This window comes from Alligator mississippiensis, chromosome 11, assembly GCF_030867095.1.
Source record: "Alligator mississippiensis isolate rAllMis1 chromosome 11, rAllMis1, whole genome shotgun sequence".
Taxonomy (NCBI): domain Eukaryota; kingdom Metazoa; phylum Chordata; order Crocodylia; family Alligatoridae; genus Alligator; species Alligator mississippiensis.
This window is the reverse complement of record NC_081834.1, coordinates 51,251,792-51,267,947: the sequence shown is the minus strand read 5'-3', so window position 1 is coordinate 51,267,947 and position 16,156 is coordinate 51,251,792. Positions and strand designations below refer to the sequence as shown.

At 48.2% G+C, this 16,156-nt stretch overlaps 1 protein-coding gene across 3 annotated transcripts in view; it reads right to left on the bottom strand.

Annotated features, from left to right (window-relative positions):
• The window catches only part of LOC102570379 (butyrophilin subfamily 1 member A1), a 34,633-nt gene that overhangs the window by 16,286 nt on the left and 2,191 nt on the right, over positions 1 to 16,156 (bottom strand). For 2 of the 3 annotated variants that reach the window (XM_014594575.3, XM_019496657.2), the window contains exon 2: positions 4,019 to 4,091. The gene's annotated coding sequence lies outside the window, so the exon portion shown is untranslated. Of the gene's footprint in view, positions 1 to 3,318; positions 3,554 to 4,018; positions 4,092 to 16,156 lie in introns of those variants that run through there. The other variant, XM_019496656.2, reaches the window with a different exon arrangement.

The following is a 16,156-nucleotide window of genomic DNA, read 5'->3' as shown; positions in this document are numbered from 1 at the left end:
AGTGATTCTGACAAGTAGATCTTAGAATTAGATGTCTAGAAGATATTACATGATATATAAGAGCAATGGTATCCATCTTTTTTGCAATGTGGGCAGGATGAGTGATGCCAGGTCTGCACACCAGCAGCGTCTGGCCCATGAACTCAAATGGGAACATGGGGCAGGCACAGCGCAGGCCTGATCCAGATGGCAGTGTGAAGCCTGACCTCTGTGAGGAAGATAGGGAGCAGCCTGGCCCCAATCCAGCTGTGCGGGGAATTGGGGAGCGGTCTGATTCCAATCCGGTTGCACAGGGAAGGGAGCAGTGTAGTGGCCTAGATCAATCTGGACATTGGCGGGGGGCGGGAGGTTGGCATTGGGGACCAGTCCAAATGAATCCCAGTTTGCAATGGATGGACCTTGTCCTGCTCCTGCTGCATGGCAATGGCCCAGGTAGGACTTGATCTAGAGCCACAGAGTTTCCACCACTTTCCTCCCTGCCAAATTTCCCAACCTGAAAGAAGCCCCAGAGGCCAGATGCTATGGCTCCACAGGCTGCATTCACTAGGCCTGTGCAAGTCGGCAGTGATCCGATCCAGCGTCGGATCTGGCCACGATCCGATCTGGAGCTCCAGATCAAGTTTCTGCCTCGATCTGGCCAAAGCTTCAGAGCCACCTCCGAGATCTGGCCCTGGGATATAATGGGGAATCAATGAAATATTTATAACTTTGTTTTTTGTCCGATTTGCATGAAACTTGCAGGGATGGTAGCCTCTGCTGAGAGCATGAAACTTGCCAAGTTTCAAGGAGATCAGTGCAGGGGGTTTGGGGCAACTGTATCCCAAATTCTTGAAAGTCAAACTCCTGTCATGGCTGTGTGTTACACCACAGGGGGGTCAAAACTGCAGGGCTAGTAGCCCTTACTGAGGTCACAAAGCCTGCCAAGTTTCAAGAATATCGGTACAGAGGTTTGGGGGGAACTGCACCTCAAACTGCGGAAAAGCAAAACTCATGCCATGGGTGACACCGAGTGTGTTAAGGCACAGCAGGGTGACAGCTAAAGGGATGGTGGGGCCCCTGCTGTGGCCACGATGCCTGCCAGCTGTGGAGGAGATTGGTGCAGGGGGGTTCTGGGGCCCTGAGTCTGTCAGCAGCTAGGGGCGCAACTCATGCCAAGACTGTGTCTGTCTTGGGGCAGTTAATTGTCTGCGTTGATTCTGTCCTCTCCTTAGCCTGGTTTTGTAGGTGCTAATTGATGCTCATTAAGTTGTTATGTAGTAGCTAGGTCCTGTGTATTGAGCTGGTCCCCAAGTCTCTGGTCCCCAAGTGAGTCATGACTGATTGATTGGTAACTGGGAACACAGCAGCTTTGTATCCAGGCCTGCAGCAGTGTCTCCTCTCCTGCCCCAAGACAGTCACAGTCAGTCCCACAAGCACCCATGGCATAAGTTTTGCTTGTCGGCAGCCTGAGGGGCAGTTCCCCCCAAACCCCTGCACTGATCTTGAAACTTGGCAGACTTTGTGGCCTTAGGAAGAGCTACCACCCCTGCAGTTTTGGCCCCCCTGTGTTGTAACACATAAACGTGATAGGAGTTCTGCTTTCAATAATTTGGGGTGCTGTTCCCCGCAAACTCCTGCCCTGCACTGATCTTCTTGAAACTTGTCAGGCTTCATTCTCTCTGCAGAGTCTACCACCCCTGAAAATTGGATCCAAATCAGACAAAAAACAACAAAGTTATAGATATTTTATTGTTTCCCCATTACACCCTATGACCGGATCTCCAAGGAGGCTCCAAACCACTTCGGGAAGCTGAACGAGGCCGGCGCTTCGACCCGGATGTGCTGCTTTGGACCCTGAAGCATCTGAAGCTTCTCTGGATCCGAAGCTCTGTCCGAAGCCTTGCACAGCCCTAGCATTTAGCCTGTGGGCCAGGGGCCGAGCACCTCTGTGTAAAAGGGATGTACTACCCATGTTGGGTAAAGTCACAAGTTTATACAGTCATTGAAACTCAGAATCCACCAAACACCTCACTTTTCCCTCACCTATTCCCCTAATTTGAGAGCTAGATCTGGCAGCACGTTTGAAAACAGTCTAGGGATAAGGTTGAGCTTTCATCACATCTTAGACTGAGACAGACAAAGTACTGCACAGTGTTATGAAAAATACCATGGAGGAACACTTATGAGTTATCTATACTGTGGTGGATGGGTGATCTGGAGCAGTGGCAACATATTGGGGGTGCACACAGGTGCATGTGATGATGTGCTGAGAGTGCTGATACAGGCCCTGTCAAACTGCACATCCCGTTTAGGTGATGGGCAGGGGGGACGGTGGGAGTGCTGGTGCCCCCCTTGCCGGTGCTGGCCAGGGAGCAGGTCCAGCAAAAGCTGACCCCCCCGGTCAGTAACATCAGCCACCGGGGGACACCCCCCCAGTCAGTGTGATCGGTCATGGGGGACCCCCCCAGTCTGTGAGCTCAGCTGCAGGGGGACCCCCAGTAACGTGTCCCCCTAACTCAAGAGGCATCACTCGCCCATGAACCTGGGAGCACACACATCCTCTAAGTCCATTGACTTGGATGCCAGAGATGGTATTAAGCTTTAACATACGACTGCTCAAACTCATTCTAACATTAAAACTGCTTAATATTACACAGCACCTAGTATAGCCTAAGGGTAGCATGTAACAGCACCCGTAGTCTGCTCCACACAGATAAAGTGACCAATTTACTGTCATCCAGCAACCTAGGATCCAGGCTACCAGCCCCTTTACACCTACAAACTTTCTACCTTTCCAAGCTCTACTGCCCAGGGGGTAGGACTGGTCCCAAGCCAATCCCTCCAGACACCCCTAAACATCTTAACGCCATTTAATGTGTGGATGTTCCCTTTTTAAGTGTTTTTAGAATAGTTTAAAGGTAGCCTGTAACACCACTGCTGGTGCAGGCAGCTGAGCACTCCAGAGGGAAGGGGTGTGGTTCCTTATTTATCACTGTTTCCAGAATGAATGCAAGACATAACGTTCTGCTTTGACTGTGGCAGTACGCTCCTTCAGACATTTTAAGGGGAAGAAAGTATTTAGTCTTAAATTTATTTAGGTCTTGAAAACTGCAGTGATAAAAGGAAGCAAAAAATACTATAATGAAGCCTTGTAGAGAAAGATATTTTTGTTGCACGTCTCCCTGTTACTTCGTTCAGGGAAGGCTAAGGTCCAGCGGCTTTTAATAACACAGAACAGCAAGGTACAAAATTGTAGAATTCAACATAATTTTAAAATCAGGAATTACAATGCTGTGAAAGTGAAATATTTTGAATGCAGTTTAGTCAAAATTCACCTACCTGAGTGACTCTTCTGAGAAAAGTTATGAACTTGATAGTGTGTCTGCTTCATCCAAAGCAGTCTTTATTTTCTCAAGATACTTACTGAAAATGTAAATTATTTCATTCTGTGAAGTACACTGCTGACTTTGGCTATAAGCTCAGTAGAGGAATTAACTACAGTCTTTCCTTCTGGATTTTAAAATATTCTCTTTTCCCTCAAAATGGAGACATATGCTTCCTTCAGCAGCACATATCAGCTTCAAATGTGAAAGTAAAAGTACCACGAAAGGTTTAGCCATTTCATAGCAAGAGATTTTTAAAGAAACAGCCGCATTGCAACAGATGTAAATATTTAGGTACCTTGGCATACATTTTATTTATTTGATTTGACCTATATGCCACCTTTCTCCACAGAGACTCTGGGTGGCTTACTGTAAAAGACAGGACAACATATAAAAGCAAGTGGAATAAAATAGGAAACAAATAGGAAACAAATAAAAGCAAGTAGAATAAAATATCCCTAAATAATGTTTTCATTTTGCCTTGCTTGCTAAATGTTTTCCCAAAATAGGAGGGTATTACAGTGTTTCTAACCTTCATGAGAAAACTCAGGAGCAATGTTAAGCATTCAGAGATTACAAATATTCACAAGGTCAATGTGTGGTATTGTCCTGGGTTGGGTTAAACTGCACAGGGGGTCTTAAATAGGGAAACTCACTTTTCTCCTTGGCACGACTGAGGTCAAGCTCCTTGGTCAACAGATGATGTTATACAAGTATATGAGAAGGGATCTGTGAAGGAAGAGGGAATTGGGTCAAAGAGAGTGCTCTGATTTCAATATGATGAGAGATGTTTGGTTATTGAGTTATTAAAATGAATTAGATTACTGTGTTACATGGAACTTGATTATTCAGGAGGAATTTGAGATGCCTGGGGATATTTTAGTACCAAATTTTCTTGCATATAACATAACTTTTCCCCCTAAAGATCAGCCGATGGAAACTGAGGTGCACTTTTTAAATGAGGAAATATGATAATAGCAGATTCTTCAGCATGAGCCTTTGCTGGGGGGATGCATGTAGTTTACAATGGCAGCACAGCGCGGACGCGGGGATCCCCAGCTGCTGGCCATGCACACTTTCCCTTTCCCCCAGCAGAAGGATACGCTGCAGAAGCTGCTATTCAGTCACAGCTACTTACCAGTATTTTCAGGGAAAGATCTTTTTTGTTTTCTTTCTGCCTGTCAGAAACAAGGTGTGTATTCTTTTCAGGGGTATGTTGTAGACAAGAGAATATGATAATATTGTTCCAACCTGAATCTTGCTGTAGATTCTAGTTTTACAGAATATGCACATGTTATCAAATGGACAGATTATCTCACATTTAACACTTTTTATGTAAATGGTAAATAATTGTAATATAATAAAGGGCTTAGTCTGTTTTTCTGTCTGTGTGTCTGTCCATAATACTTTTGGGCAACTGCACATGTGCTGCTGAGAGGGCCAGCAGTGATTGGCTGTGCAGGCTCTGCCTCCTCGGGAAGGGTGGCGGGGGACGAGGTGGAGGCAGGTTGTGGAGGAGGGAGCTGCTGCCGATGCTGCGGGAGCTGTCACTGCTGCCACCACCTCAGGCAGGGAGGCCAAGACGAAGGAAGGCAGTGGAGTGGAGCTGTTGCCACTCAGCCAGGCAGGTGGAAGTAGCTGGGAGGGGAGCCACCGTGCCGGAGGCTGGAGGAAGAGGCAGTGGCAGAGGGACTATTTATGTGGCCGGCCCTGAAGGGTGAGTGTGGAGTGGGAGGGGGCACATGTAAACTTTCCCTGAAACACTCACAGTTTATGACAGGCAATTGGCTAGTCTGCAATAAATGTTTTAAGCACGGTGGAGATATAAGCGATATATATCATCATAAAAAGTAAATCAGTAGTAGATGTTAATAGATGAACTCCATTATTGCTACATTGTACTCTACAATGATCTATAAACATGGCCATTATTTATTAGAACATTTATTACTCATGAATTCACCTTTGATGGAGCATCTGTAAATTTATAATGGTTTCATATTGCAGCACTGGAAATTTATGTTGCATGTTAGGAAGAATTTTTTAATTATGAGTGTGGTTAAACACCGAGACAGAGGTTTGGAAGTTTTCAATAGCGGGTTAAATATTTGACTGGAATGGCTTGAGCAGGGGGTCGAACTTGATGATCTTTAGAGGTTATTTCCATACCTATTTTTCCAAGTTTTTTAGCTCAAGGATAAGGTTACATACAGACACATCATAAAAAAAGCAAGACAAACACATTGCTATAAAGGCATGATTACAATAAAGTGAAAGACAGAATTTCTATGGGAAATTAGGACAAAAGAAATCATTTAGAAAAAATAATCAGTTGAACAGAAATCAACCTTGCCCAATTTAAATGATTCATTTTGTTTCTGAATCTCTAATAAAACTTGTTTTGGGGTTGCATTGCACCTAATCTCAATTTCCACCAAAACTGCTCACAGAATTCCAGTTCTGTGTCCTATAATCGCATTCTTCTTACAGGCCACACTTGCTTGCCAGACTAGATCTCTCATGATATGCTGACATCTTTCCCTCCACCTATGCCATTTGTATGTCTCATGAGAGTTGGATAAGAAAGATACCTAGGCCTAGTTAAAATGCTAGAAAAAGTTTATTTGTGAAAGTACCAATCATGGAAACAATTGCTGAATTACTGAACCAAGAAGTAGAGGCAAGGTCTTGGTGAATCATCATGTAATAATGTACAGGACCCTGCATAGGAAGTACCTAGAAGAATTAAACACTAAGAACTAATCAGCCTGGACCTAGTCAAGCTGATGCCAATCAAGTCAAGACAGGCATTCAATAAATAATTTAAATAATTTAAATGAATAATATATTAAAAAGTAGAATGTGAAAGCAGTTTATTTATTAAAAGCATGTATGCATGGTGCATTTTCAGTATTCAGATTGACTAGTTAGCTTGAAATCAGAAAATGTATTGACACAACTGAATGCATATTAGGTTGTGAGCAGATCATTCAGGGAATTGTTAGGATGAAAGGGATTTGAAATCGGGTAGATAGATCATAGCATATCATAGAAAGACGGTGGGTTCTCAGTACTACCATGTAGCTGGTCAGGCATCAGCTCTAGTGCAACCTGGTTCTGTGAATAAGGATAATAATTAGGAGTCAGGTGACCATAGGGAACCTATAGGCACCACAAGCCCCTTATAGGAGGACTATAAAACACCATCTACTTCCTGTGGGACATGTCCCAGAAAAATTGCTTGTGTGTATTCTCCTTGGACTTCTTACTTGCTCCTACCAGAACACTTCCTTGGGGACCCCCAACTGTTCCAGGGGCTTGTCAACCAGTGCCAGCGACTATTTACCCTGTGACCCTGAACCTATCTAATAGGCAAATAAAAGTAGTTTGTAATTAGCCTGTTAGCAGGGTCTGCCCTGTTGGGAGGCACTTACTCTCTTTTGGAGGACCTTAAGAGCTTCCTTATGGCTATGTCAGCTATGTCCACTGACTCCCTCTTATCACACACTGCTGAAATAGCCTGGTAGACTTTAAGGCAGGATCCTCAAATGGTCACTCAGTATGCAGGTGAGTTCCAGCAACTAGCTGGGGGGACAGACTGGAATAAGGGTGCATGGGTCTTCTACTTCTATCAGGGACTAATGGGGAGGTGAAGAATCAGCTGGCTCATAAGGAAGCCCCCTTATTCAAAGTAGGAGCCCGAATGTGTTTCTCAGTGCAGCATCTCAGATTATCCCGTCCTTCAGGCAACCTCGATCACTGATACTGGAGCTCGTAGCACATCTCAGCACAGATCAGACTGTAGCCTTCCAGTTGCAACTGCCCAAGTCTCTAAGAGCCCATTCTGTTTTTCATGTCTCCCTGTTGAAACCCGATGAGAGAACCTGCTTCCAAGTCATGCCCTACCCCAACCTTCAATGGTCTTGATTCAGGACCAGGAAGAATTTATAATGAAGGAGGTCCTTAACAGGAAAAGGGTATGGGGAAAACTCCATGATCTCATTGACTGGAAAACACACATGCCTCAGAATTTGTCTGAGGCCCCCTCGACAGCAAGCCAGGTCCTGGGGCATCCTGGGGTCAGCCTAGGAGAGGGGTAGTGTTAGGACTTTGGGACATGAAAATGGTGTGGACAGGCCAGCAGATGGAAGCTGCGTCTTCAGTGCCACTGCATAGCTGGTTAGAAACTAGCCCCAGCCCAGACTGGTTCCTCCCATAAGGGTATTAATAAGGAGTCAGGTGACCAGAGGGAACCTATAGGCACTGTGAGCCCCTGATAGTAGTGCTATAAAACCTCTCCTACTTTCTGTGGGACTTGTTCCAGCATCGTTGTCCGTGTGCGTGCTCCTTGGACCTCCATCTTCTTCCTGCTTGATTCCAAGCTTTACCACACTCTGTTTGGACCTCCCTGCTCTGACCACCTTCCTCCCTGACCACAGTACTGCCTCAGCCCTTAGCCTGAAGACCCAGACTTCGAGTGATACATAGTATGTCCCCAGTCTGCTCATGGTAATTCACTGAGGGTAGATCACTGAGTCAATTATCTATGGCCCAGTTGATCCTGACAGGAGTAAAGTATGCATAAAAGATACATAATTTACAAAGATTTGGGATTACTGTTTCTTTTCACTTATCCCAGTCAGCTTGGTGTCCTGACTGATAGAGAATAAAGGCCATTCTATGAGATAGGCTAGGTTTTTTTTGTGATACCTTTTCCTGGACTATATGTACAGTTGGAAGAGATGTTGAGTAAACTTAAAGTGTCCTCTTTCATAGTTTCATAGATATTAGGGTTGAAAGGGACCTCAGCAGATCATCGAGTCTGACCCCCTGCCCCCCAGACAGGAAACAGTGCTGGGGTCAGGTGATCCCAGCCAGGTGCTTGTCTTTCCTTGGAGTCAGACCAGCAAAGACTCCCACTGCCTGAAGAAGGGTGACTGCACCCAAAAGCTTGCCAGGAACTTTTTCCCAACTACTCACTTGGTCTAATACAAGATATCATATCTACTCAAAGACCCTTGCCTGCTTATGTCCCTAGATCAACACGGCTACAATCACAACTCCCAAAACAAATTTGGTCATCGATACAAATAATATTATGCTGTTACATGTAAAAAGGTGAGAGGTCATTGTCAGTAGTCACTACTCTGCTCTAAAACTCGTTACCTGTTGTAGCCAGAGCCATGACATCTCCTAAAAATAATCTGGGAGCTTTATTTTTGGGTAGATTTTTCACAGGAACATTTCAGTTTGAAGCACTGTTTGGGGATTTTGGTGTTTATTACATACTACTCTATATCAGCATCTAATCTATTTTTATCATTTAGTTTGCTTTTTCTATTGTAAGCTGCTCTGAGCCTTTTTGGGGAGGCTAGTATATACATTTAATAAATGCATAAATTAAAAAAAATGTATATTGTCCATTCCACATATTAAGGTTAAAAATAAGTTTCCACCATAAGATTAAATTTAAAATATGCATAATAGACAGGTATCTAGGAGATGAACTCTTGGATGAAGGTAGAAAATCCATCAACATTTGAGGTGACTCTGGTTTATTGATATTTGTAGAGGACAGCTTAGATGAAAATAGCATAACCAATGGCAATGTGAGCTTTCCTTTGCTAACACCTGCTTACGCATGTAACTTCCACACACACACACCGGGGTTGTGTATTGTTTTTTTGTGTGCATTTGTGCTTTGATATGGGCAAGATGGCCCCTGTTGTTATGGCCATGTCCTCAGCACATGGCAAGCTGGGACCTGTATCTGGGGGCAACATGTAAAACCCTCTGGCTTCATTGGCCAGAGGAAGCAGAGGATGCTTTAGGCAGACTGGCTGTGAGAAAGACTACATTGTGGTGCTCCCTGACTGGCCAAGGCTTGGGTGATGTCACACCAGGTATATAAGAACCACTCACTAAGGTTTGTTCTCTTTTCTCCCGGGGTTGCTGAGAGCTGTACAACTACATTGGGAACCAAAAAACCTGCTGCCCATGTTGGGGGGCAGTGGGGAGGATAAGGCAGTCTTCTGCCTCAGGTAGAGGGAGAGAAAGTCTGTTTTGGAGTTTGAGATTCCTATTTCCTCCCTCTTTTCTTTTTTTTTTTCCTTAAGTGGGCTAATGCCATGGGGGTATTAATCCCTGAAGCAAACTGCCCAGGGATGGGTCCTGGAGTTACTGGCTACAGGAGCCTGGCCTCTTCTGTTTTGTAATTGTATCGTCTCAGCATGAGGAAAAGTTGAGATCAGCTGTCCAGACTGCAGCCATAGGCCTGCGCCTTGTTTTTGTGGTTGTTGTTTCTGCAGCTCTGGTGTTGCAGCTTAGCTGTGCGGCTGAATCCCAGCTATATGTTCAGGCCTCATTGCAGTATAGGCCTGGCTGAATATTGTTGCCCAGTTCAGGCCCAGTGAGATAGGCCTGACATCTCCTTCCAAGTTTCCTTTTTGCAGTTTCTGGACAGCAGAGCTGGGATTGGGACTAGGAATTTAGGGGTGCAGCTTGATCCCAATCGCACACCGGGGAGGGAGCAGTGGAGTGGCCTGGCTCAATCTGGACATGTGGGGATGGGAAGGAAGGGCAGCAGGGAGCAGTCCAACTGAATCCTATTGTGCAAGGGATGGGCCTGGTCCTGCTCTTGCTGCATAGCAATGGCCCAGGCAGGGCTTGATTTAGAGCCACATAGCTTTCCTTGCCAAATTTCTCAACCTGAAGGGAGCCCCAGAGGCCAGATGCCATGGCTCCATAGGCTGCATTTGGCCTCTGAGCCAGGGGTTGAGAACCTCTGTGTAAAAGGGATGTACTACCCATGTTGGGTTATGTCACAAGTTTATACAGTCGGTAAAACTGAGAATCCACCAAACACCTGGCTTTCCCCCCCTGCCTATTCCCCTAATCTGCAAGCAAAATCAAACAGCAAGTTGAAAACAGTCTGAGGATAAGGTTGAGCTTTCATCGCATTTTAGACTGAGACAGAGGCAAAGTACTGCACAGTGTTATGAATGATACCATGGAGGAACACTTATGGGTTATCTATCCTGTGGCAGGTGGGTGATCTGGAGAGCACACCCCACCCTCCAAGCCCACTGACTTGGATGCTAGAGATGGTGTTAAGCATTAATGTGCGACTACTCAAACTCAATCTAACATTAACACTGCTTAATATTACATCACTTAGTATAGCCTAATGGTAACGTGTAAGAACACCCTGAGTCTGCTCCCCACAGATAAAATAACCAATTTGCAGTCATCTAGCATCCTAGGATCCAGAGCTCCTAGCCCCTTTATGCCTACAAACTTTCCACCCTCCTAAGCTCTACTGCCCAGGGGGTAGTACTGGACCCAGGCCAACCCCTCCAGACACCCCCTAAACATCTTAACACCTTTTAACATGTGGATGTTCTTGTTTTTAGTGATTTAAAGGTAACCTGTAAAACCACTGTTAGTGCAGGCAGCTGAGGACTTGAGAGGAAAGGGTGGTGGCTTGCAAAGCTGGCTTGTGACAACAAAAGGCTGCTTAGCCCTACCATAATAAATCCTGCCAGCCACCCTCCTGCAGCTGGGACCACTTGTTTGTCAATGAGAACCAGTAACCACCCCAGGGTTTCATGTGCCAATTTAGCATCTATATGTATTCTTACTCATGAATACTTAAATGTTTGCTTATTTACCACCAATTTCAGAATGAATATAATAGTGTTTGTCAACCAGGGGTATATGTAGAGAGTACACACCACACAGATCTAACAGCAGCTTATACAATGGTGTCGACGAGGAGTGCTGCTAGGGCCTCTGCCCAGGAGGCCATGCCTACCCGGGGCTGGTCTGAGGCCTCCACCCAGACCGAGCCCATGGGGGAGCTGGTGTCCCCCTGCCTCCTGGCCTGCGGGGGATCCTCAGCAGGGCCGGGGGGGGGGGAAGGGACAGAGACTGGGGGCACCCACACCTGTCCGGCAGGAGCCCATCTTAGGGCTCTGGAGGCGCAGGTGAGGGAGCTCTGGGAGGAGGTTAGCAGGCTGAGGGTTATCAGGGAGGTGGAGGATGAAACTGACAGTTATTTCCTTTTCTTGCAGGACCAGGCACCCAAGGAAGAAGCACCCCGGGGAGTGCCCTCCATGGCAGAGTGGCAGACAGTTACATCCAGGACCGGCGCTGCTTGCAGCAAACCAGTACCAGTTTCTCCAGTCTGACTGGAGAACAGGTATGAGGCCCTGGCGACCCTGCAGGAGATGGAAGGAGAGGAGGAAACCTCTGGGCAGGAAGCAACCCCACATTCTCCACACTCCAAACAGGTCAAGAGATCCAAGCGGACACAGAAGAGGAGGCATCAAGTGATCGTCATAGGCGACTCCATCCTGAGAGGTACGGAAGGGCCCATCTGTCGCCAGGACCCCTCAACATGAGAGGTATACTGCCTGCCTGGAGCAAAGATTCGGGACGTGACAAGAATAATCCAGGCCATGATTCAGCCCACCGATTACTACCCCGTGGTCCTAGTCCATGTGGGTACTAATGATGTGGCCAGGAAAAGCCCCAATCACCTGATGACAGACTACCATGCTCTGGGCGGTGTGCTGAGGGAGTTCGGTGCACAGGTGGTATTCTCTTCCATCCTACCAGTGAGCGGACATGGAAGACGGCATAAGAACTGCATTAGAGAGACCAACTGGCAGCTTTGGCAATGGTGTCTTGAGGCAGGCTTTGGCTTCCTGGACAATGACCCACACATCACGACGAGGGACATGCTCAGTTGGGATGGGCTTCACCTGTCCCCCAAAGGTAAGCGTGTGTTCTCTTCTAGGTGGGCGGATCTCCTCCGGCAGGCTTTAAACTAGGCTCGTCGGGGGGGGAGGGGAAGATGAGGGCAGGGGAAGCCATGGACCACCAAACCATGTGGCACCCACAAGCACAGCCCAGCCTGAAGAAGGAGAACATCGGGAACCTGCGAGCCATGGGGCAGCCAGCACTACAGCACAGGTAAGCAATAAGCAGGTAAGCACTAAGGGGCCTTTTTGGAATCGGAGCTGGGGGGCAGCAAAGGCACCAGTCACAGGGCTCAAGTGCCTATATACTAATGCTAGGAGCATGGGGAGCAAGCAGGATGAACTAGCACTCCTGCTTGCAGAAAACACCTACGACTTGGTAGGGCTAACAGAAAGCTGGTGGGATTCGTCCCACGACTGGGTGGTACATATTGAGGGTTATAGGCTGTACAGAAAGGACAGGGTAGGGAAGAAAGGGGGAGGGGTTGTGCTCTATGTCAATGAGCAATATACGTCGACCCTTATCAAGACGGAATCGGAGGAGGAGAAAGTAGAAGGATTGTGGGTTAGGTTACATGGGGGGCAAGGAGAAAGGGATTTGGTGGTAGGGGTCTGCTACAGACCCCCACACCAAGGGGAAGAACTAGATTTGGGGCTCCTGAGGCAGCTCCCGGAGACCATAAAAACTAAGGAGGCGGTAGTCATGGGGGACCTAAACTATCCAGACATCTGCTGGGAGACACAGACGGCAAAGTCCCACTGTTCATGCTGGTTCCTATCCTGTGTACAGGACCTCCATCTGATGCAGGAGGTACATGGTCCCACTAGAGGGAATGCCTTACTAGACCTGGTATTGGCAACGGGGGATGACATGGTAGGGGACCAACAGATCGATGGTCACCTGGGGGACAGTGATCACCTAATAATAGAATTCACCATAAGACGTTGAGTGGGTAAGGTAACTAGTAGGGTGAAAGTGCTAGACTTTAGGAAAGCTGATTTCAATTAACTCAGGCGATTAGTCAAGGACGCACTGCAGAGTAGGAGTTTTGAAGAGATGGGAGCCCAGGAAGGGTGGCTGTGCCTTAAGGAAATGATCCTTTGGGCACAGAGGGAGACGATTCTGATGCAGGGAAAAAGGAGGAAAGGGGCCAAGATGCTTCCTTGTCTGACCAGAGAAATCCAGAGCAGCCTACGGGCAAAAAGGGGGGCATATAAAAAGTGGAAACAGGGAGAGATTACCAAAGAGGAGTATACCTCCTCTGCTCGTGCTTGTAGAGAGGCAGTTAGACAGGCCAAAGCTACCATGGAGCTGAGGATGGCATCCCAAGTAAAGGATAACAAAAAATTGTTTTTTAGCTATATAGGAAGTAAAAGGAAGACCCAGGGTAGACTAGGACCTCTACTAAATGAGCAGAAGCAATTGGTGATAGATGGGGGGACAAGGCTGAACTCCTCAATGAGTTCTTTGCCTCAGTGTTCCTAAGCGAGGGGCACGACAAGTCTCTCACTGGGGTTGTAGAGAGGCAACAGCAGGGCGCCAGACTGCCAAGTGTAGACCCTGAGATGGTGCAGAGGCATTTGGAGGAAATGGATGCCTTTAAGTTGGCAGGCCCGGATGAGCTCCATCCGAGGGTACTGAAGGCATAGGCTGACATCATTGCACAGCCACTGGCGAGAATATTTGAATACTCGTGGTGCACAGGCCAGGTCCTGGAGGACTGGAAAAGGGCCAATGTGGTCCCCATTTTCAAGAAGGGGAGGAAGGAGGACCCGGGCAACTATAGGCCAGTCGGTCTCGCCTCCATCCTTGGCAAGGTCTTTGAGAAAATTATCGAGGCTCACATTTGCGAGAGCCCAGCAGGATGAGGGGAAACCAGCATGGGTTCATAGCAGGCAGATCATGCCCGACTAATTTAGTCTCTTTTTATGACCAGGTTACGAAAAGCCTGGACACAGGAGTAGGGGTGGATGTCGTATACTTAGACTTCAGGAAGGCCTTTGATACAGTATCCCACACCATACTGGTGAGCAAGTTAAGAGGCTGGGACTTGGATGACTACACAGTCCGGTGGGTGTCAAATTGGCTGGAGGGTCACACCCAGAGAGTTGTAGTGGATGGGTCAGTATCGACCTGGAAGGGTGTGGACAGTGGGGTCCCGCAGGGCTCGGTCCTTGGACCGATACTCTTCAATGTCTTCATCAGTGACTTGGACGAGGGAGTGAAATGTACTCTGTCCAAGTTTGCGGATGACACAAAGCTATGGGGAGAAGTGGATGCGCCGGAGGGCAGGGAACAACTATAAGCAGATGTGGACAGGTTGGACAAGTGGGCAGAAAACAACAGAATGCAGTTCAACAAGAAGAAAGGCAAAGTGCTGCACCTAGGGAGGAAAAACGGCCAGCACACCTACTGCCTAGGAAATGACCTGCTTGGTGGCACGGAAGTGGAAAGGGATCTTGAAGTCCTAGTGGACTCCAAGATGAATATGAGTCAGCAATGTGACGCAGCCATCAAAAAAGCTAATGGCACTTTATCGTGCATCAGCAGATGCATGATGAACAGATTCAAGGTGACACTTCCCCTCTATCGGGTGCTGGTCAGACCGCAGTTGGAGTACTGCGTGCAGTTTTGGGCACCGCACTTCAAGAGGGATGTGGATAACCTGGAGAGGGTCCAGAGAAGGGCTACTCGTATGGTTAAGGGCTTGCAGACCAAGCCCTACGAGAAGAGGCTAGAGAACCTGGACCTCTTCAGCCTCCGCAAGAGAAGGTTGAGAGGCGACCTTGTGGCTGCCTATAAGTTCATCACGGGGGCACAGAAGAGAGCTGGTGAGGTTTTGTTCACCAAGGCACCCCTGGGTGGGGGTTACAAGAAATAATGGCCACAAGCTAGCAGAGAGCAGATTTAGACTGGACATTAGGAAGAACTTCTTCACAGTTCGAGTGGCCAAGGTCTGGAACGGGCTCCCAAGGGAGGTGGTGCTCTCCCCTACCCTGGGGGTCTTCAAGAGGAGGTTAGATATGCATCTAGCTGGGGTCATCTAGACCCAGCATTCTTTCCTGCCTATGCAGGGGGTTGGACTCGATGATCTATTGAGGTCCCTTCTGACCTTAGCATCTATGAATCTATGTACCCCTAGGGGTACTTAAAAGGGTCATATGGGGCATGTAGAATGGATGAGGCCGATAAATGGCATATGCGTGCATGCAGCTATGGCACAGCACACAGGCAGTAAGGAGCACAGCCTGGCTATGTGGTGAGCAGCCGGGTCTGACTGATAAGTCTGTTGTTGGGGAAGGGATATGGGAGGGGACAGATCAAGGCCCCAGAGGTTGTGGAGGGAGTAGGGCTGGGGGAAGGGGCCATGCAGCCAGGGTGGGGAGCAGGAATGAGCCACACATGAGGGTGGTAGGGGTGGCTTCTGCGAATACATACACCCCCGGGGCGGGGGGGAGCGTGGCTCTGGATCTGTGCACAGGCTGGCCTGGGCCCGGGGCTGAGCCAGCCTATTCCTCTTGGGGGGCTGGGCTGGGCCGGGCTATACTTGGGGTGGGTGGCGGTGGCGCTGGGAAAGGGCTACGGGAGGGGCTGCAGCCACTTTAGAATTTGCTGTAGCCCCTTCCCATCCCTGCTCCCAATGCAGCCCTGTTCAAGACCCCCACCAGGAAAAGCTTGGCCCTACCCCTGCGCCAGCCTGCAGTGGCCCGCAGCCCAGCCTCGCCCCGTGTGCAGATCCAGGGGAGGCACATACCAACCGTGCCCTCTTGGGGTGCATGAAACAATGGGAGCCCCCTCCCCCCCAGCCTGTGCCCCTCAGATGAGTCACTCGCGGCTCCATCCGTCGGTCCACCTGGCTGTGCAGCACTTACACCAGCCCCAGCCCCACTCCTCCCTCACCACAGGGGTCTATGGGAGTGGGGCTACAGGAGGGGCTGCTGCCACTCCAGAATTCACCGTAGCGCCCCCACCTCCCTTCCTAGTGCCATGGCTGCCTGCCCCAATTGCAGCCCAGTCCCCTGCCAGGAAGA